Below are 15399 nucleotides of genomic sequence, written 5' to 3' on the forward strand. Positions count from 1 at the left end.
TCAACATGATTTTTGACTGTTAATACTGACTTTGATCATCTGGCTGAGGTAATGTTTGTCGGGTACTCTACTATAGTTACCCTCCCCCTCCGCCCCATTCCATACAGTCCTCTTTGGAAACGAGTAACTGTGCTGCTTACATTTAAGGAATGAAGAGTTATGCTCCCTGTTCTTTGGGGAAGAGTATCTACATAATTTATTTGGAATTCTTCTGCGTGGGAAATTTGTCTCTTTCCTCATTTGTTAATTTAGTCAAGTATTTACTTAATCAGTATGGAATAAAGGGTATCTATTTTATACTTTGCGTGATATTCCAATACTCTTTTATTGCTCAGATTGTACCAGCTTTGTCCATTGGGAGCTCTTTTTTTTTTTTTTTTTATAAGATTTTATTTGTTTGAGAGAGAGAGAGCACGAGCAGGGAGCCCGATGTGGGGCTCATGGGGCTCCGTCCCAGGACCCTGATATCATGACCTGAGCCAAAGGCAGATGCTTAACCGATTGAGCGACTCAGGTGCCCCTCAGAGGAATTTTTTATTTTTTTAAAGTATTTATTTGTTTGTTTGTTTATTTATTTATTTATTTATGACACAGAGAGAGGCAGAGACATAGGCAGAGAGAGAAGCAGGCTCCATGCAGGAAGCCCAATGTGGGACTCCATCCAGGGACTCCAGGATCCTGCTCTGAGCCAAAGGCAGATACTCAACCTCTGACCCACCCAGGCGTCCCTCAGAGGAATTTTTTAAATAAACTTTTTATTTTATAATACTTCTTTTTTTTTTTTTTTTTTAAAGATTTTTATTTATTCATGAGAGACAGAGAGAGAGAGCGAGAGACAGGCAGAGACACAGGCAGAGGGAGAAGCAGGCTCCATGCAGGGAGCCTGATGCGGGACTCGATCCTGGGACTCCGGGACCATGCCCCAGGCCAAAGGCAGGCGTTAAACCACTGGGCCACCCAGGGACCCCAATACTTCTAGATATTCAGAAAAGTTGCAAATGAAGCATGCAGATTCCTATATACCTCTCACGTAGTTTCCCCTATTGTTAACATCTAAAACTGAAAAACCAGTAACTGATACATTACTTTTTGCTAAACTCCAGATTTTTTTTGAATTTCTATAGTTTTTCTATTTATATCTCCTTTCTGTTCTGATCTAATCCAGGGTAACCCACTGTATGTAGTTTTGGTCTCTCTTAGCCTTTTCTGGTCTTTTGAGTGCTCCTCAGTCTTTCCTGTTTTCATGACTTTTACAGTTTTGAGGAGCACTAAGCAGTTATTTTGTGTAATGTCCCTCCTTTTGAGTTTATCGAATATTTTTCTCATTTAAAAATGAGAAGAGTTAGATGTTTTAGGAAAGAATGCCACAGAATACCATTATTTCATAATCAGGGGATATGTGACATTGACATGATATCACTGATGGATGTTGACCTGTATCACTTGGTTAAGGTAGTGTTTGCCATGTTAATATGTTAGGTTACTATTTTTACTTTTCTATATTGAATTTTTTGGAAGTGAATCACTACCTACCTACCTCTAGCCTACCCTCAAAGTGGATGGGGGTGCTTAAGTACCACTACTTGGAGGGAAGAGTATCTACTTTTATTATTTGGAATTTTGGAAGGAATATTTGTCTCTTCTCCCCCATTCGTTTCTTTATTCAATCATTTATCAATATCAGTGTATCTATTTTGTACTCTTAGTTATAATCTGATTCTGTATTATTTATTTTTTTCCTCAATTGTTCTAGCTTTGACCATTGGGAGATCTTCATGTTGGCTCCTGTGTCCCTTTGACATGTCTCCATCCTTTTTTTCTTTTTCAGCATTTCCTTACTTTCTAGTACTACAAGATGCTCCAGATACATCTTATGTTTTCCCTGCCCCAACCCTAGAATCAGCCATTTCTCCAAGGATCCTTGGTTTCTTTTATTGGATAGTGATTTATAGAAACTGAGATCTGGGTGCCCATGTGCTCATTGCTGGGGATGTCATTATTTCTATGCCCTCTCAGTGGACATAGCAAAGTAATATATGTGTGTATGCTAACTCATGTATATGCACATACATAAAATTGTTTCTGTATCTTTTTGCTTGTATATTAAGCTAAACATGAATACAAACATTTCTCTTCCAACTTTCAGAGGAAGCTTATGTCCCAAACAAATGTCCTCTTTGTAACTTGCTTTTTACTGAGATCTAACTTTTCCTCTCAATGAACACTTTTTAAGTGCCACAGAAAACATTGTTTTCCATGACCTGGTAACAGTTGTTTGACTTGAGATATGATCTTTGTTTAGAGATGCATTGAAAGCATAAATTCTGACTCAGCTGGAATGGTCATATGTTTTTGGCATCGATATGGTGTCAGATAAGCCATGGTAACCTTGTGTCTCTAGACCTTGTCTCTTCAAACATGATTTTTGATATTTTATTAAGAATTAAGAGACCTGGGACTCCTGGGATGCCTGGGTGGCTCAGCGGTTGAGCGGCTGCCTATGGCTTAGGGTGTGATCCCACAGCCCAGGTCCGGGTCCTGCATGGGGCTTCCTGTATGGAGCCTGCGTCTCCCTCTGCCTATGTCTCTGCCTCTTTCTCTCTCTGTGTCTCTCATGAATAAATAAATAAAATCTTAAAAAAAAAAAAAAAAAAGGAAACCTACTTCTTTAATCTCTTTTTTTAAATCTCTTAATTATATTTTTTAGAGATTTGTTATTAAAGTGATTTTTAGATCCTTTTTTGTAAGGATGAGAAAAAATTGAGTCATTTATAGAATTTCTTGAAATTCATTTGTTTAATATGAATGCTTTTTTTTCTTCCATTTTTTTTAGTCATAAGACTTAAAATAGTTTTTTATGTATCTGAAAGTCAACTACCAAGAAGTAAACCAAAAAAGGCAAAAAGCTACCAGTTCAGTAGTTATCACAAATTTTATTGGCTTCTCTCAAGTGGATCCTACTCCCTCTTAGGCACAGTTTAACCTTCTTGCTTCCTTAAATCAAGAGCTAAAACTTTTTTTTTTTTAAGATTTTATATATTTGTGAGAGACACACAGAGAGAGGCAGAGACATAGGCAGAGGGAGGCGCAGGCTTGCTCTGGGGAGCTCGATGCAGGACTGTATCCCAGGACTGGCATCATGACCTGAGCCAAAGGCAGATGTTCAACTTCTGAGCCACCCAGGTGCCCCTCAAGAGCTAAAACTTAAAAAAACAGTGCTGTGACAAGCTAACTAAAAAGTGTTAGCTTGATCAAAAGGTTTGAGGAAGGAAGGCTACAAAATGTACAACATTAAAATTCAAAAAAGCCATATTGGAACCATTTAGATCTGGTGCAAGAGTCACTCATGTCTTTGTGGCAGTAGTGAATTATTCTGAAAAGTTTTATTTACTTATTTATTTTAAAGATTATATTTATTCATGAGCGATAGGGAGGCAGAGACATAGGCAAAATGAGGAGCAGGCTCCCTGCAGGGAGCCCTATGTGGGACTCCATCGCAGGACTCCAGGATCACGCCCTGAGCCAAAGGCAGACAGACGCTCAACCACTAAGCCACCCAGGCATCCCTATCCTGAAAGGTTTAAATGATTATTAGTATATTTTGTTTAAGAACACTGGGAGGCTTAGGTATTTTCTTAGATTTATATGAAAAAGTTATATAAGTTTGTTTCAAGTATAGACCTCTCCTATCTGACCATTTTGGCTGTCTAGAACATCTTATTTCCTTCCTAAGTAGCTTTATTTTTTATTTTTCTATTTATTCACAGTTGTTTATTTTCTAAATCATTTTGATGTCCTTATCCATTTGTAGCATGACGTCTCTCATTTGTAGATTTTAAGAATTTTTTTCAGTGCTGTTATTCCACACTTTTTGTATTAAATGTGGTACATTCTTTTTTATTTTATTTACTTTTTTAAGATTTTATTTATTTGTTCACGAGAGACTCAGAGAGAGAGAGAGAGAGAGAGAGAGAGAGAGAGGCAGAGACATAGACAGAGGGAGAAGCAGGCTCCACACAGGGAGCCTGACATGGGACTCGACAATCCAGGGTCTCCAGGATCACACCCTGGGCTGAAGGCGGTGCCAAACTGCTGAGCCACCCGGGCTGCCCGGTACATTCTTTTTTTAAAAAGGCTCATGAGGCAGCCCTGGTGGCGCAGAGGTTTAGTGCGGCCTGCAGCCCAGGGTGTGATCCTGGAGACCCTGGATCGAGTCCCACGTCAGGCTCTTTGCATGGAGCCTGCTTCTCCTTCTTCCTGTGTCTCTGCCTCTCATTCTCTCTCTGTGTCTCTATGAATAAATAAATAAAATCTCAAAAAAAAAAAAATGGCTCATGAGAGGCACTTGGGTGGCACAGTCAAATATTGGGCTCCAGGCTCAGTGTGGAGTCTGCTTGGGATTCTCACTCCCTCTGCCCCTCCCACTCATGCCTGTTTTTTCCCTTTCTCTAAAATGAATAAATGAATCTTAAAAAAAAAAAGTCTTGGGGATCCCTGGGTGGCTTAGCGGTTTGGTTTGGCGCCTACAGGGCGCGATCCTGGAGTCCTAGGATCAAGTCCTGCGTTGGGCTCCTGGCATGGAGCCTGCTTCTCCCTCTGCCTGTGTCTCTGCCTCTCTCTCTCTCTCTCTCTCTCTCTCTCTCTCTGTGTGTGTCTATAAATAAATAAAATCTTAAAAAAAAAAAAAAGTCTTATGAGGTATGCCTAACTGGCTCTCTTGATCTTGGGGTTGTGAGTTTGAGCCCCATGTTGGGTGTGGAGACTATTTACAAATAAAAACTTAAAAAAAAAAAAAAGCCTTATGAAAGCCTCCTAGTCTAGAACTAGCATGATTGCTTCATTTGATAGTAAAGACCAAATCTCATATCAGAAATCTCTGCAAAACCAATTTTTACACTTCTGAGGACTACCTGCTTATTTTGAACAATGTTTAATAAGGGAGATTATTCCAAACAAAATATGGACAATCCCTTTGAGTATTATAAGTGACATTTACTTTTTAATTAATAGTAAAACTACTTTCTATAGGATAACAAGGAATAGATTACCTGTACACCCAAAGTGTTTGTTTTAAACACTTTTAAGTCTTGTTTTAAACCAGAAAAGACTGATCTTTCTTGATCCTAAGAGCTTTACCCTAATTTAGGTCTTTCTTGGACCAGAGGACTCAAATATGGGTTTAAGTCTGAACTGATTTTAAAATTCCTGAATGGGGACATCTGGGTGGCTCGGTGGTTGAGTGTCTGCCATTAGCTGAGGGTGTGATCCCGGTGTCCTGGGATTGAGACCCGCATTGGGCTTCCCTTCAGGGAGCCTGCTTCTCCTTCTGCCTATGTCTCTGCCTCTCTTTGTGTGTTTCTCATGAATAAATAAAATCCTTAAAAAAAAAAAAAATCCCTGAATGGCTGGGATGATGCTTATTAACAACACAATAATGATAGTTACCATTTCTTGAGTGGTTGGTAATTGCCAGGCAATCTGTAGTACTCCTTCCTTGAATAAAGTCACTGGGTTTGTATAATATGGCCCTTTTTAGCCCCTGCTTGGCCACTTGAGTTACAGTTCTGTTCTTTACTTTTGCTTAGCTCTTTTGGGCTTTCACACACAAGCCTGTAACATTCTCTATTATCTCCACTCATTATGCCTTTGCCTGGCTAATCCCTATTTCCTTTAGTTCTCAGCCCTAATTACAGGCATACCTCAGAGATACTGGAGGTTCAGTTCCAGACCACTGCAATAAAGTGAGTATCACAATAAAGTGAGTCAGATGAATTTTTTGGTTTCCTAGCACATATAAAAGTTATGTTTACGCTACACTGTAGTCTGTTAAATGTGCAATAACATTATGACAATACGCACACCTTAATGACAATATATTGTGAAGTGCCTGGGTGGCTCAGTCAGTTAAGCATCTGACTTGATTTTGGCTCAGGTCATGATCTCAGTGTCATGAGATCGAGACCCGTATCAGGCTCTGTCTTAGACTTGGAGCCTGGTTGATATTCTTCTCTTCCCCTCCCCCTGCCTTTCTTCCCCCCCTCCCCCTGCCCTCCCCCACCCCCCTACTACTTGTGCATGTGCTGTCTCCCTTTAAAACGAAAAAAAAATCTTTTAAAAATCTAAAAAAAAAAAAAGAAAGAAAGAAAAGAAAAAAGAAAAAAAAATCTGTATATATAGCTAAAATAATGCTAACCATCACCTGAGTTTTCAGCAGTCTGTAATCTTTTTCCTGGTAGGTCTTGCCTTGATGTTGATGGCTGCTGACTGATCAGGGTGGTGGTTACTGAAGATGGGAGTGGCTAGTACAATTTGTTTTTTTTTTTTGTTTTTTTTTTTTAATTTATTTATTTATGATAGTCACAGAGAGAGAGAGAGAGAGAGGCAGAGACATAGGCAGAGGGAGAAGCAGGCTCCATGCACCGGGAGCCCGACGTGGGATTCGATCCTGGGTCTCCAGGATCGTGCCCTGGGCCAAAGGCAGGCCCTAAACCGCTGCGCCACCCAGGGATCCCTACAATTTGTTAAAATAAGACACCAGTGAAGTTTGCTGCATCAATGGATTCTTCCTTTCACAGATGCTTTCTCTGTAGCATGTGATGTTGTTTGATAACATTTACCCACAGTAGAACTTCTTTCAAAATTGGAGTCAGCCTTTCAAACCTTGCTGCTGCTTTATTAGCTATGTTTATGTGATATTTCAAATCCCGTATTGTCATTTCAATAGTCTTCACAGCATCTTCATTAGGAGTTGATTCTATATCAAGAAACCACTTTCTTTGTCCATCTATAAGAAGTAATTCCTCATTCCTTAGAGTTTTATCATGAGATTGCAGTAATTCAGCCACATCTACAGGCTCCACTTTGGATTCTGGCTCTTGTGCTATTTCTACCACATCTGCAATTACTTACCCCACTGAAGTCTTTATTTATTTTTATTTATTTATTCATGAGACACACACACACACACACACACAGAGAGGCAGAGACATAAGGCAGAGGGAGAAGTAGGCTCCATCCAGGGAGCCTGATGTGGGACTCCATCCTGGGAACTTCAGGATCACGCCTGGGACCGAAGGTAGGCGCTAAACCGCTGAGCCACCCAGGTGTCCCAACTCCACTGACGTCTTGAACCCCTCACAGTCCTCCATGAGAGTTGGAATCAACTTCTGTTAATATTGATATTTTGGCTTCTTCCTATGAATCATGAATTTTTTTTTTTTTCTAAATTTTTTTTTTATGAATGTTCTTAATGGCATTTAGAATAGTGAATCCTTTCCAGATGGTTTTCAGTTTACTTTGCCCAGGTCCATCAGAGGATTCTCTATGGCAGCTACAGTCTTATGGAATGTATTTTATAAATAATAAGATTTAAAAGTCAAAGTTATTCCTTGATCCATGGGCTGCAGAATGAATGTTGTTTTAGCAGGCATGAAAACAACATTAATCTTGTACATCTCCATCAAAGCTCTTCTTGGGTGACTAAGTGCATTGTCAGTGAGCAGTAATATTTTAAAACGAATCATTTTTTTCTGAGCAGTAGGTCTCAACAATGGGCTTAAGATATTCAGTAAAATGTGTTGTAAACAGATGTGCTGTCATCCAGGCTTTGTTGTTCGATTTATAAAGCACAGGCAGAGTAGATTTAGCATATGATTCTTTAGCGTCCTAGTATTTTCAGAATCGTAAATATACATTGGCTTTAACTTAAAGTCACTTACTACATTAGCCCCCAACAGGAGTTAGCTTGTACTTTGAAGCCAGGCATTGATTTCTCCTCTCTAGCTATAAAATCCTAGATGGCATCTTCTTTGAATAGAAGACTTCATCTGGAAATCTGTTGTTTAGTGAGGCCACCTTCGTTGATTTCTTAGCTAGATCTTATGGATAACTTGTTGCAGCTTCTCTATCAGCACTTGCGACTACTCTTTGCTCTTTGATGTTATGGAGATTATTCTCCTTAAGCCTCACGAAACCAACCTCTGCTAACTTCAGAATTTTCTTCTGCAGCTTTATCTCTCTCAGCCTTCATAGAATTGAAGAGATTTAGGGTCTTGCTCTCAATTAGGCTTTGGGTCTTTCTCTCAATTAGGCATTGGCTTAAGAGAATGTTGTAGCTGGTTTGATCTTCTATCCAGACAACTAAAACTTTCTCCATATCAGCAGTAAGGCTGCTTTTCCACTTTCTTACCATTTGTGCATTCAATAGAGTAGCACTCTTAATTTTTTTCAAGAATTTTTCCTTTGCATTCACAACTTGGCTACCTGGTGTAAGAGGTCAGGTTTTTAGCTTATCTTGGCTTTGGACATGCCTTCCACACTAAGTTCAGTCATTTCCAGCTTTTGACTTAAAGTGAGAAGCATGGGGTACCTGGCTGGCTCAGTCAGTAGAGCATAAAACTTTTTCTTTTCTTTTTTTTTTTTTTTTTTAAAGATTTTCTTTATTTCAGAGAGAGTGAGAGTGAGAGAGAGCATGACTAAGGGGGAGAGGGAGAAGCATGCTTCCCCACTCAGCAGGAAGCCTGACTTGGGACTTGATCCTAGGACCCAGGATCACGACCTGAGCTGAAGGCAGATGTTTAAATGACTGAGCCAGTGAGGCACTCCAGAGCATGCTACTCTCGATCTCAGGGTTGTGAGTTCGAGCCCCACATTGGGCATAGAGCTACTTAAAAAATAAATAAGTAAAATATTAAAACGAGTAAATGCTATTGGAAAAAATGGTGCCCATAGACTTGCTTGATGCAGGGTTGCCACAGACCTTCAATTTCTAAAAACCACAGTATCTGGAAAGTGCAAAAAAGTGAGATATGCCTGTATCAGTTTCTCTGGGAGCTGGCCTTAGGCTAATATATTGTACAACCTATACTCAGCCCATAGCTGAGTGCCTAACAGAGAAACTTCACATGATTGGACAAGCAAATGTCCTTGTGAGGCAGGGGAGTAATGTGTGGATGTTAGGGGGATTCGTAACATGTATAAGGCAAAATCTCATTTAATTTTTACATTTGTTGAATTACATTAAGCAAGTTGCTTAATCTCTATGCCTCAGTTTCCTTGTCTGTAAAATGAAGATGATTATATCACTTCAGAGTAATAAGAATTTAAATGAGTCCATAAATGTAAAGTGCTTAGAATAGTGCCTGGCACATAGTGAATGTTCTAGAAGTGTGTATTAAATAAGGAATCACGTGAAGATCGTGCTGTTTGGACAGATGATGAAACTGAGGCTCAGCTAGTGTGTGACAGAACATGTTTTAGAACTCAGATCTAACTCCAGAGCCCAAGATGACAGGTTTAGATTGAATTAAATCTTGACTAGAGCTTTCTTACAATCAGATTTATTGCAAACAACTATTTTACTGCATGGCTTTGCCAAAATCAAAGATTCTAAAATTAAAATTACCGTCTCTTAATGGATTTTATAATAATGAATGGGTACCTAAGAAAACAGTGGCAAAACTCATAAAATTTCAAAATCTGTTGCTGAGTGATTTCTCACTTTGAGAAAGGGTTTGCTTCAGAATTCTATTATGTATATTTTTCTGACCTATTTGAATACACATTCAACATACAAAATTTTATTTATAAATAACTCAAGGAACACATTTATTATATATTTAAGACTTCTATAGTTTGATGAAATGGTGTCATTTTAGGAATTATGTTAGAGTGTGAAGCACTGTGCTAGATGCTGGGGTAATAAAGAAGATCTGTTCCTTCTTTCAAAGGAGACACGGTACCTAAAAAATGTTAAGGGAGAGAAGTGAGGCTTAGTTTATGGGATAAGTATAGACAAAACCAGCTTCAAGTTTCCAAGCTGGAATTTTAAAGTTAAAAAAAAACCTGAAGTTTGTTTTTTGTTTTATAAAGGAATGGCTAAGAGGGCACCTGGTTGGCTCAGTTGGTTAAGTATCTGACTCTTGGTTTTGCTTCAGCCCAGGTCATCATCTTGGGGTCATGGGATCAAGCCCTGCCCTCAGCATGGAGTCTGCTTGTCTGTCTCCCTACCTCTCTGCTCTGACTCCTGCTCTTTCTCTCTCAAATAAACTTTTTTTTTTTTTAAGATTTTTAAAATTTATTTATTCATGAGAGACATAGAGAGAGAGAGGCAGAGACACAGGCAGAGGGAGAAAAGCAGGCTCCATGTGGGATTCGATCCCTGGTCTCCAGGATCACGCCCTGGGGTGAAGGCAGATGCTTAACCGCTGAGCCACCCAGGCATCCCAAATAAATAAACTCTTAAACAAACAAACAAAAGAATGGCTAGATATTAAAGTAAAAAGTAAAAGTTCTTTAGCCAGCCCCTTAGACATACTTCTTAGAAGTAGCCGTTGTAAACAGTGGATCCTTCCAGAAAATTTGTATGTGATTTCAAACATATACAATGTTTTTTGTTTTCTATGGCTTCTGTAACAAATTACCATAAACATGGTGGCTTAAAACCACGTAAATTTGCTCGCTCTCAGCTCTGGAGGCCAAAAGTCCAACACAATTTAGGTCAGTCTTACAAAGGTTAAAACCAAGGCAGAGCCATATTCCTCCAGAGGCTCTGGGGAGAATCCCTTGCTCACCTCTTCTGGTATCTGTTGGCATTCTTTAGTTTATGTCACATCACTTCAGCCTCTTCTAATCTTACTCTTTTCTGCCTTTATGTGGCTTTCCTCTGTGTGTGTTAAATTTCCCTCTTTCTGTTAGAAGGATATATGTGATTGCATTTAGGGCCCTTTCAGATGTAATCCAGGATAATCTCATCTCAAGATCCTTAATTTTTTTTTCAAAGATTTTATTCATTTATTCATGAGAGACAGAGAGAGAGAGAGAGAGAGAGAGAGAGAGAGAGAGGCAGAGACATAGGCAGAGACAGAAGCAGGCTCCATGCAGGGAGCCCGACACGGAACTCGATCCCGGGTCTCCAGGATCACACCCTGGCTGAAGCCGGTGCTAAACTGCGGAGCCACCCGGGCTGCCCCACAAGATCCTTTATTTAATCACATCTGTAAAGATACTTTTTCCAAATAAAGTGACATTTACAGGTTCTAGGGATTAAAATCTAGTGTTTTCGGGGGTTGTTATCAGCCTACTACCAATGTGTATATACATCCCTGTATATAGTTTTACCAAACACAAAAATGAACTAGACTTCATATACTGTCTTCCAATTTTCTTTTTAAAGCTTAGTAATGGGGCAGCCCTGGTGGCGCAGCGGTTTAGCGCCGCCTGCAGCCAAGGGCGTGATCCTGGAGACCCTGGATCGAGTCCCACGTGGGGCCCTCTGCATGGAGCCTGCTTCTCCCTCTGCCTGTGTCTCTGCCCCCCTCTCTCTCTCTCTCTCTCTCTCTCTCTCTATGAATGAATAAATAAATAAATCTTTAAAAAAATAATAAAGCTTAGTAATGTATTTCTTCCACATTAAAATTTAAATGTTTACGTTAGGCTTCATCATCTTTTTTTTTTTTTATTAAATAGCTACAGAGCACTTTGTTGAATGGATGAATGTTTCACTTCTTAAAACCTGTGGTAAAAATATACAACACGCAAAATTTACCATTTTTAATTAAGTCATTTTAAATTAAGTATATTCCCGTTGTTGTGAAACAGATCTCCAGAACTTTTCTCATTTTGCAAATCTGAATCTGTATATTCTCTTTCCTCTTTCCCCTAGCCTCTGATAACCATCATTCTACTTTCTGTTTCTACGAATTTTACTAGTGCAGATGCCGCATATAAGTGGCTCATACAGTATTTGTCTTTTTGTGACTGGTTTATTTCATTTAATGTTCTCAAAGTTTATACACTGTAGCATGTAACAGGATTTCCTTCCTTTTTAAAGCTTGTATTCCATTATATGTATATACTACATTTTGTTTATTCATTCATTCTTCAGTGGACATTTGTGTTGCTGCTGCTTCTGAATATTGTGAATAGTGCTGCTTTGAACATGGGTGTACAAATCTTAGGACCCAACTTTTAATTATTTTGGATAGGTATATGCATAGATGTATACACACACTCAGAAGTGGGATTGATGGACACATAGTAATGTGGTATTCTGTTTTTAATTTTTTGAGCAACATATTTTCCATAGCAGTTAAAGCATTTTATAGTCCTACCAATGGTGTACAAGGGTTCCTATTTCTCTACATTCTTGCCAATATTTATTTTAGGTTTTTTTTTTTATATATATATAGTAATAATCCTAATGGGTGTGAGTTGATGATCTCATTGTAGTTTTGATTTGTATTTTTTTCTTTTCTTTTTTGTATCTTTTTGTATCTTTTTTTCTTTTCTTTCTTTCTTTTTTTTGTATCTTTTCTTTTCTTTCTTTTCTTTTTTTTTTTTTTTAAGTGCACATCATATCTGAGAAATTATTGACCATTTCAATGTCCTGAAGCTTTTCCCTTATGTTTTTCTTCTAGGAATGTTACAGTTTTAGCTCTTTAGGTGTTCAGTAATTTTGAGTTAATTTTTGTATATGGTATAAGAATCCAACTTTGTTTTTTTGCATGTGGATATTCAGTTTTCCCAATACCATTTGATAAGAAGACTTTTTTCCCCCATTGAGTGGTCTTGGCCCCTTTTAGTGTCAAAGATCATTTGATACTAAATATAAGGGTTTATCTTTGGGTTTTCTGTTTTATTCTATTGGTATATTTGTCTGCATGCCAGTACCATACTGTTTTGATTACTGTAGCTTTGTAATATGTTTTGAAATCAGGTCATGTGAGTCCTCCAGCGTTTTTCTTTTTCTAAGTTGTTTTGGCTATTTAGGGTCTCTTGAGATTCCATATGAATTTTAAGACGAACTTTTCTATTTCTGCAAGAAAATGCTGTTGGGGGTTTGGACATGTTACTAAATTTTTCAGTCCATGGACATGGGTTGTCTTTCCATTTATTTGTTTTCTTTAATTTCTTTTAGCATTGTTTTGTAATTTTCAGTTTTACCTCCTGCATTTGATCTTAGCCAAAAGGCTGAGAAGCAATCAGTTTCACCTCCTGGATTTGGTTTATTCCTTTTTTTTTTTTTTTTTTTGGATTTGGTTTATTCCTAACCAAAAGGATTCTCTTTCTTTCTTCTCTTTCTTTTCTTTTCTTTTCTTTTCTTTTCTTTTCTTTTCTTTTCTTTTCTTTTCTTTTCTTTTCTTTCTTTCTTTCTTTCTTTCTTTCTTTCTTTCTTTCTTTCTTTCTTTCTTTCTTTCCTTCTTTCTTCTTTCCCCTTCCTTCCTTCATTCCTTCCTTCCTTCCTTCCTTTTTTCTTTTTTTTTTAGTTTTTTTTTTTTTTAAGGATTCTTTCTTTTTGATGCTATTGTTAGTGAAGTTTTCTTAGTTTTCAAATTGTTTTGGTTAGCTTATAGAAATACAACTGATTTTTGCATGTTGATCTTGTATTCTGCAAGTTTGATGAATATATTTATTCTCACAATTTTCCTTTGTGGAGTCTCTAGGGTTTTCTACATAAAAAATGTCATCTGCAAACAGATAGGTTTACATCTTCCTTTATAATTTAGATGCCTTTTCTTTTTCTTGCCTAATTCCTTTTGTCTAAAACTTTCAATATGATATTGAATAGGAATGGCTAGAACAGCCATCCTTTACTTTATTCCTGATATATTTTTTTTAAGATTTTATTTATTTATTCATGAGAGACACAGAGAGGCAGAGACATAGGCAGAGGGAGAAGCAGGCTCCCTTTGGAGAGCCTGATGTGGGACTTGATCCCAGGACCCTGGGATCACCACCTGAGCCAAAGGCAGACGTTTATCCACTGAGCCACTGAGCCACCCATGTGCCCCTTTGTTCCTGATCTTAGAGGAAAAGTTTCAGCCATTCACCATGATGTTAGCTGTGGGCTTCTCATAAATGGCCTTTATCATGTTGAGGCAGTTTCCTTATATTTCTAGTTTGAGTGTTTTTATCATTGAGGGTGTTAAATCTTGTCAAATGCTTTTTATTGCATCAACTGAGATGATCATGTGGTTTTTGTCCTTTGTTCTTGTAATGAGTTATGGTGTACTATATTGATTGATTTTGGTATGTTGAACCATTCTTGCATTCCAGGAATAAATTTTACTTGGACATGGTGTATAATATTTTTAATGTGCTGTTGGATTCATTTTGCTAGTATTTTGAAGATTTTTGCATCAGTATTTATCAGCAATATTGGCCTATAGTTTTCTTACAGTGGCTTTGTCTGGCTTTCATATCAGGGTAATTCTGGCCTCATAGAATGAGTTTGGAAATGTTCTCTTCAATTTTTTGGAAGAGTTTCAGGAGCGTTGGTGTTAATTCTTTAAATGTTTGGTAGAATTCCCCAGTGAAGCTGTTTCTCCTGGGCTTTTTTTTTTTTTTTTTTTTTAATTTTTTTTTTTTTAATTTTATTTATTTATGATAGGCACACAGTGAGAGAGAGAGAAGCAGAGACATAGGCAGAGGGAGAAGCAGGCTCCATGCACCGGGAGCCCGACGTGGGATTCGATCCCGGGTCTCCAGGATCGCGCCCCAGGCCAAAGGCAGGCGCCAAACCGCTGCGCCACCCAGGGATCCCTTCTCCTGGGCTTTTAATATATAACTTTTAAATCCCTTTTGAGTGATAGTGGATAATAGAGTGTTCAGCTGGGTGTGGTGCCCTGAGTAGAGGCCATGAGAAGACCTGCTCTGAATGTGATACTGTCTTGTTGGTGCCACAAATGGTGCCTAGATGTGACTAGAGGACTCAGAAACTTTTCTTTCCCTGTACTGTGTATTTGTTTTTTGTTTTTAAGATTTTATTTATTTATTAATGAGAGACACAGAGAAAGAGGCAGAGACACCTGCAGAGGGAGAAGCCTGCTCCCTGCAGGGAGCCCGGGACTCCAGGATCACGGGACTCCAGGATCACGGCCTGAGCTGAAGGCAGCGCTTTAACCACTGAGCCACCCAAGCATCCCCCAACGTGGCTTTTTGCATCTGGCTTCTTTCACTCAGCATATTGTGTTCAAGGTTAACCCATGTTGTAGCATGTATGCTATTTCAGTCCTTTTTTTATGGCTTAGTAATAGTACATTGTATGAATATATTACATTTTGTTTACTCTTTGATCAGTTGATAGATTTTTGGGTTGTTTTTACTTTGGGGCTATTAGGACTAATGCTGTTATTAATTAACATTTATATACCAGTTTTTGTGTGGACATGTTCTCAATTTTCTTGGGAGTGGGTTGATAACAAACATTTTCCAAAATGGATATATCAGTTTCTCCATGCTAACCTACAATGTACAAAAATTCCAGACCCCCTTTTTAAAGCATTTTTTTTCTTTTTTTTTTTTTTTTGTAATAGTGGACAAATGATAAGTTTTAAAATATTTTCTTAAAGCTTCTTTTGCTTCCAAATCAAGAGAATTATACTTTTGATAAAGATGTTT

At 38.2% G+C, this 15399-nt stretch overlaps 1 protein-coding gene across 1 annotated transcript in view; it reads left to right on the plus strand.

Moving 5' to 3' along the window:
* The window catches only part of CKAP5 (cytoskeleton associated protein 5), a 105032-nt gene that overhangs the window by 4035 nt on the left and 85598 nt on the right, over positions 1-15399 (plus strand). The window lies entirely within an intron of this gene.

This window comes from Vulpes lagopus, chromosome 11, assembly GCF_018345385.1.
Source record: "Vulpes lagopus strain Blue_001 chromosome 11, ASM1834538v1, whole genome shotgun sequence".
Taxonomy (NCBI): Eukaryota; Metazoa; Chordata; class Mammalia; order Carnivora; family Canidae; genus Vulpes; species Vulpes lagopus.